The sequence below is a fragment of the Castanea sativa genome, chromosome 5 (assembly GCF_040712315.1).
Source record: "Castanea sativa cultivar Marrone di Chiusa Pesio chromosome 5, ASM4071231v1".
Taxonomy (NCBI): Eukaryota; Viridiplantae; Streptophyta; class Magnoliopsida; order Fagales; family Fagaceae; genus Castanea; species Castanea sativa.
Window position 1 is genome coordinate 78,183,311 of NC_134017.1, and position 8,056 is coordinate 78,191,366.

The 8,056-nt window shown below is 35.4% G+C and overlaps 1 pseudogene; it reads left to right on the top strand.

Annotated features, from left to right (window-relative positions):
• The first annotated feature begins 3,118 nt into the window (after positions 1–3,118).
• LOC142637496 (large ribosomal subunit protein uL30w-like) lies at positions 3,119–4,953 on the top strand (annotated as a pseudogene).
• The last annotated feature ends 3,103 nt before the right edge of the window (positions 4,954–8,056 follow it).

Below are 8,056 nucleotides of genomic sequence, written 5' to 3' on the forward strand. Positions count from 1 at the left end.
CTAAAAATAAAGAACCCCACTTTCCCAACTACCCCTACTCTTATCTTTTCTTTCTTTGGTCATTCTTCAGTCTGCTTTCCTAGGTTTCTTTCTTTCTTCTTTGCAAATCACGCCCCTGACTCTTCTTTCTTTCTTATTTTTTATTTTTTTTTTCCTTCTTCTCTCCAGCACAACTTTTTTTTTTTCTTTGTTTCTTTGCTGCTACTTCTTTTCTTTTTTTCTTTCTTTCCTTCTTTTTTTCTTTCAACACAACGCACATACTCCTCTCTCTTAGTGTCCCAACGGTACACTCCACACCACCATATACTTCATTTTTCAGGCAAGGGTCACCGCAAAATTTGAGGTAAAAATTTTCAAATATTTTTATGGGTATTATACTTTTGCTAGAGGTTATTTTTGCTAAGGTGTTGTGATATTGTGCTTATGTATAAATGGATTTGTGTTCTTGAGCATGTTCCTGTGTTTCTGAGCTTGTGCTTTTGTGTTCCTTGAATGGATTTAGTGTTAAATTTAGGTTGGTTTTGTTGAATGAGAGGAGATTCATGGGTTTATATTGTTATATTTTGGAGCACGTTGTATTTGTATTGTTAGTGTTGTGTTTGATTTTGAATTTTTTGGGTGTGTTTGTATTGTGAGTATGTTGTGTTTGATTTTGAATTTTTTGGGTTTGTGTTTGATTTTGAATTTTTATTTGTTTGAATTTTGAATTTTTTTAGGGAAAAAAAAACCTAGAATTTTTTTTTTGTTTTTTTTAAAAAACTATAGCCGCGGTGACAAATGCAGTTCAAAGTGGGTCTATAGCCGCGTTTTTTTTAAAAACGCAGCTATAAGTCTCAGCCTATAGCCATGGTTAAAAAACGCGGCTATAGACCCGTAGGGGTTATTGCTGCGCAATATAGGGCTAGTTTGTAAACACGGCTATAGGAAATGCGGCTATATCCTATAGCTGCGTTTTTAGGGTCTATAGCCGCATTTTTGAAACGCGACTATAGACCCCATTTTTTGTGAATTGATAGTATTATTTCTTTCTAGATATTTATTTGTCCATGACAAGTTATTAGTATGAAGCTAGTTTAAATAAGATTATTATTTGGTCTATTATTCCTCTGTGAATGCTTATTATAGTTTGTATTGGGTTCAATTTGTTTGTTTAATTTTTGTTTAGTCATTTTTACTGTCATTTCTCTAATGAAAATTTTAATATGGTTATTTAGTATTTTTTTTCTTGTAATTTCTTGCCCATGGTGAATGAAGAATGAGTCTAATTGTTGTTTATTCTATTTATCATTTGATTTTTTTTGGTAAGTATATTTATCATTTAATTGTTGATTATTCAAAGGAGATAATGATATAAGTCATATAACTTCACATTTTTATTGTGTTTTGTGGTATCAAAAATTGTAATAGTCTAGAAATGAAAGAGGTGAAAACCTAAAGAGGAAAAAATAGTCTTGAAACGATGTACCTAAGAAAATAAAGAGTCATTATCTTTTAATTGGTGTTTATTTAGTAAATAAAGAGTACTTATCTTGGTGAGAGATAGATAAATAGTCTTGAAACGATGAATCAAAGAAAATAAAAAGTCCATATCTTTTATTGCAAAAAAATCCTCAAGGAGAGCGTCACTTGGCAAAACCTTATGCTCTCTCAAATAAGGTCTCTCCTTTTATATATATATTGATTATCAGTTTGACTTTGCTAATTATCTCTGAAAGCTCGGATTTGTGTTAAAAACACAAGAGTTGTTTAGACCCCAAATTAATAAATTACGGCTCGGTTGATTTTACTCTAACTTAAACTAAGTACGGAATAGAGTAAATGCGAGCGAACAAATAATACAACTACTCTAAGCCATATTCACCAAATCACAGCAGCAAAATGAAAGCTAAAAGAGTAGGGAATAGAAATGCAAACACAAGATAACACACCAATGTGTTATCGAAAAGGAAACCGAAGAACTCAGCGAAAAACCTCACCGCCCCCCTCCAAGCGGTAAATCGATCTACTAGACAATAATTTGGGATACACGAATAGCAAGAGATCCTCCAAGTCTAATCTACCCAGTGCACTTAAGATCTCCAAGCTCCTACTCCAACAAGGCTTCTTGGAACTGTGTCTTGTCTTGCTTTCCGGATCCTACAATGCGCCCGATTATATCCGCCAAAGCTTGGCTTCTTCCAATACTTCCCAGTAGCACCAAAATCTCACTTGACACTCAGTATAAGTGTGGTAAGTGTTTGGGCTATCAACTTCTCAAGGATTTGGATATGGAGAGGTAGGAGTTGAGGAAAACCACAATAGATAGTGTAAAGGATTGTGAGTATGACAATCTCTAACTCTCAAGGGTTTGCGGCTGGGGTTTTCTTTCTGAAAAGCACTCATTTCAATATGTGGGTGATGATGGTATATATAGTGTGTATGAAGAAGTAATGGAGCAGATATAGAAAAATAGCAAAACAGACTGTTTCGCGGGTATCTTGCGAGAATGCCTTACCCGTGAGAAACTTGCGAAAACCAGCTGTCACCATTGTCATGACTCTTCGCATTCTAATAATGTGCTAAACAGATGCTTCACTTCGCGGGAAGGCTACTCGCGAGCTACCCGCGAAAACTTCTTTAGTCTTCAATGTTTTCTTGAGTCTTCACACTCTCTCTCATACACAACCTTTACAAATAAATCCCCCATAAAATACATGGTACAAAAAATTGAATCAAAATTATAATAAAATTTGGTACGAAATTAAAGCCAACACAAAATAGTTGTAAATCACAACTTTACAATCTCTACGATGTACAGTTCTCAAATAAACCACCTATCAAGTAGGATCCTCTAATTCCTATCAAACCTATTCCTTAGTACTCATTGAGAAGAATTTCGCATAGTGCAGCGAAATGGATTTATGGTTTGAATTTTTATTTGTTTGAAACCGTTTACATTCTGATTTTTGGAAGCAATGACACAGGATATCTTATTTACTAAATGCTTGGAAGTGGTAATGATCATATATTATGTAGTAGACTTATGATTGATGTTCAAAATCTAATGTGCTGAAATAATCATTGATTTTTGCTTAGAACTTACTTAGTTTATTTCTTGATTAATCTTGTTTCTGCAGAGATGGGTGAAGAGGCAGTCCAGACAGTGATTCCAGAGTCGGTGTTGAAGAAGAGGAAGAGGGAGGAAGAATGGACATTGGCAAAAAATCATGATCTTGAGGCTACAAAAAAGAAGAATGCAGAAAACCGGAAGTTGGATTTCAATAGGGCCAAGCAGTACTCAAAGGAGTATGAATAGCAGGTATATATGTATTAGACATCTGTACTTATGTTTAGTGAATACTGGAGTATTATGCTTTGATGATTCCGTAATTATTGAGTATCTATTTGGGCTCTTCAGGAGAAGGAAATGATTAGGCTGAAGCGTGAGGCAAATATGAAAGGAGGCTTTAATTTTATGTTGACCCGGAGGCCAAACTTTTGTTTATCATTTGCATTCGTGGGTAAGTTTCCATGTTTGGTTACTCCGTTACTTGAATCTTTATGGTAGATCACCAGGTTCTTATATTTTGGAATTAGGAACTTAGAATATCAATGCCATGCACCCAAAGACAAGAAAGATCTTGCAGCTCTTGCAGGTATTACACGAAACTCATCCCTTATGGTATTATATAATGGTATCTGGTTATTGTGGTTTTTATTTATGTTTTTGTCTTGGTCATGACGATATGCTTATTGTACCGTGTATTTGTAGTACTAGTACTCATGCTTTTAAGCTATTTAAGTTTAAGATCCGTGAATCATTGCCTAGAAATCTTTGAGGCAAGGCTCAATCCTCTAGTGTCAAGGTGTAAGCACGTTTTATTTTTAACTTTTAGATCTTTATATAAGCAACGTATACACTATTTCTAATAGGGTTACTGTTGAATAGTTTGAAACTTTAAGCCCTATGTTGTGAGGGTTAATATAAGCTAATCTGAAACTATGCCTGATTCTTTTATTCTGAAAGCTGGGACATGGTGACTGTGGACTTACGAATGGAACGTGTATGGTCGTAGTGATAACAAACCTTCAGTATACAGTGATTGGCCAAGCAATCAAACTCATCTAGGACTAGAAGTATATAATCTTTCACTATTTTAATATATTGGGACTGAAATAATGAAATTGAATGATTGAGGAAATCAGTAAAAGTATTTTACCGGTGTTATTAGTCATGGCTAACATGATTATTATTTTCTAGGCCGCTTGAGTGCTGATTCAATCATGATTTTTATCTCTTCAAGTTGTATTGGCTTGATGTATTTTTGTCTATGTTTAACAAAATGCCTGGTTGATTAAATGTATTTCTTTAACAAGACTGCTAATTTCTTTCATATTTCTTTATTATTTTTCTTTAAAACAGATCGTCAATGGTGTCTTCTTTGAAAGTGAACAAGGCTACAGTGAATATGCTTCAAAGCGTTGAGCATTTTTCTCTCTCCCTCTGGTCATTTGGCTTTCGTAAACATCTGTAGTTCAAAATTTGCATGGTCTCTCATTAACTGTTTGTGCATGTTTATAGATATCCCAACTTGAAGAGTGTGAGGGAACTGATCTATGAGAGAGGATATGGAAAGTTGAACCAGCAGAGAACTGCTTTGACTGATAACGCAATTGTTGAACAAAATTGTAATTCCAAGATAGTGCTATTTCGTGATGGAAGTGTTTGTTTTAACTTGTTGCTTATATGCTATAATGTTGTCACAGGCTTTGGGGAAGTATGGCATTATCTGTACGGAAGATCTCATCCATGAGATAATGACAGTTGGACCTCACTTCAAGCAGGCATCCTTGGGTGGTCTAAAGAAGAAGAGAAACCACTACGTTGAGGGAAGAGATGCCGGAAATCACGAGAATGAATTAGACTTCTGAACTATTTTGTTAGTTGGAGGATTGAGGTTTTCATGGTTCCTGGTTCTGGAAGTAATCTGAACAGCAACATGTTAATGGTGTCTACCCTTGTTTTTGGATTTGAGTTTCAGAAAATTTTGTTGCCTTCTCAGATAGTTTTTACCATTTATGACTACTCAGTGGTGCTAATATGCTCCTTGGATTTTATTATTACTTGTAGTATGTGGTTCTATTTGTTGATCTGTCAGATCTTATGTTTATTGCAGGATCTATCTTCATTCAGAAATATTCAAGGGCACAATTTTTGCTGCTTAGCATGCTTTGTCGATGACATTTTTTTTCTTCTAAATTCATCTGGCAAAAACATTCTCGTATTTACTATGCCAATTTACATTCATTCAGAAAAGAAAAAGATATGCCATTTTTAACTTTTACCATAGAATTGTTTGTCATGTGAGTCTCGTGCATGTCCTTTTAAGCAATTTATTGGCTTCAGAAAATCCTTAGGTTGACTTCTTTGACCTCAAACTGCGTGTTCCACAAAATACGAGTTGTCACTATGCAAACGTGTTTCTTTCCAAATTTACAAGAAAAGGAATCTTCTTCCGGACATCAGGTCACTTTCTTAGCAATTTCCTCCTATTTTACAATGAATTATGGCTCTCAAAAGTATATATATAACAAGAATTTTTCGGTAATTTGATCTCCCTGATGTACTTTTGCATGCATGAACCACGTTATTGTCCCTTCTCTAATTTTTTTTTTTCGAATAATTATTCATTCTGTTATCCCAAGAGGAGGCGTTTGCTAAGGTTAACGTCAGACCAACAGACCACACAATCCCAACTTAGCCATTTTTACCATAGAGTATTCTTATCAAATATGTCAAAAAATATAGTATTTAATTATCATCTCAAAATCCAATTTTTATAACATATAACACACTACTTTACAATACTATTTATATCAAAACTTCTATTTTTTCTAACCATTTCATTTAAATAATGTTTCTTGATTATTTTTCAATAATTTTTTATTTTTCCTCTCTCTCCTCTGCTTCTCTCTCTTTCTCACAGCACCACTGGCACCACACTACCAACCACCCACCAAAAACCCACCACCCATACCACAACTACCACTAACAAAAAAAGAAAAAAAAAATCACAGCAGAAAGATACCTCCACGTCTACATCCACATTCACATCCACCCACAACCACCACATCCACTCACCACCACCGCCCACAACAGAAAAAAAAAAAGAAAAAAAAAAAAAGAAGAATGAAAAGAAACCTCCACCATCGCCGCCACCAACAAACCCACTAGCAGACCTATCACGCCGAACCAAAACCCATAGGAAACGGACACCACTTCCCTCCCCATCGTCATTTTCTTCCATGGCACGGCTTGATGTCCTCCTTCGAGCCTATAAATCAAATAAAGACCCATCCGGACCCCAACCAAATCAAGATCCAAAATCCCAAAACCAAATCAAGATCAAAAATCAAATCAAAGATTTGATAGCATGTCATTTTGTGTCAGCCTCGCACAATCGAAGCCCAATTGGACCCAAGAAGAACCACGCAGAACAAAAAAAAAAAAAAAAAGAAAAAAAGAAAAAGAAGAAACCTCCATCGCTGCCATCGGACCACAGCCATCGAACCCACGATCCATGACCACAATCACCGGACCACAGCCATCGGCATCCCACAATCGGTGGAGCCCACTCATCGGTGAAGCACAGAGAGAGAAGAGAGAAGAAAGAAGTGAGAGAGGAAAGAGAAAGATAGAGCAGAGAGAGAGAGCATTGAGTGAATTAAAAAAAGAAGAAATTGGCTTGGCTTGATGCTTCGGCTTGGGTTTCGTCAGAGAGGGAGGCGGAGACGTCGAGCAAAGGGAGAGAGAGAGCAGTGAAATGGTGAAATAGGGAAGAAACGGAAATGAGAAAGACAAAGAAGAAAAGAAAGTGAGCCCCACTAAAAAAAAATATAAGTTTTACAATTGGTGAACAGTGCGGTCCCAATTATGGGATTGCACTATTCATCAATTGCAAAAATTATTCCATTTAAAACATTTGATGGAGCAAGCTTTTGGGTTAAAAATGCTAAAAAAAACATCTTTTAGCATATAAAAGGCTTAATGGGAATGCTCTTATGTTCAACCGCTTTAAATGTCCCACTTGATTACAAGCTCACGTTACTAAGCTCGGCTTATCCATTTTATACTTAGACATTGCACAGAGAGTGCTCTATTTACTGCTGCTCCTAAACATAAACATAAAGTACTCGTGTTTCCGTAAAACGTGAGTCACCAGATGTAGGTACAAAACCTACAAAGCATGATTTCATTCTTATTATTCTTTGGTAAAAAATTATACTGAAATCATTGAATAGAAATTAAAATAAAAGCGAGCAAGGGGTCGATAAATCTTTGAAGCAAAGTAAGTTCGTCTAATGATTGGATAATGCATATTGGAGAAAAATATTTGTTAGGAATTGAAGGGGCTAAGAAGTATTCACGAGGATAAGAGAGCAATGATGGAAAAATCATAGAAATATGCCTTACATTCCTAGTGCAGTGCAGTTTTGGAATAAGAAGAAGAAAAAAAACTAAGAAATAAATGGCTGGACTTTCAGGAACTTGAGTTCTTAGGTATACTGCCATCATCTCCTTCTATACAGTCAACTTTTTCGTTAACCGAGCTTCAGGAAATAACAAAGAAGTTAGAGTTACTTATAACAAAACGTTTCTGAGCCATTGATCATTTGACCTGAAGCTTAGCTCAATTAGTAACATCTTTGTTTTTGAATAAGACAATTGGGTTCAAAATTCCGCCTACATCAGATTAGAAATCAATCAGTGTCTTGATTTGATAGTAAAGAGAAATTATCATGTAACTATGTCATAAGTTTCAAATTCTATTCTATTTATTAAAAAAAAATGCTAAGCTCAAGGACTAAACTCTCTTTCAATGAAAACACAGCAATTGCAAGCCGACCAGAACAGAGGAATAGATGGGCCTGTCTTAGCTGGTGTGAAGCTTGTAAGTTTTTTTTAAAGGTGTTTGTGTTTGCATGTGTGTGTGTGATATGAAGTTTGAGCTATAGACTGAGCCAAGATATCCACACAAAGAATGATATCAAAATCTCAAAAAAGATCATTCTCTTT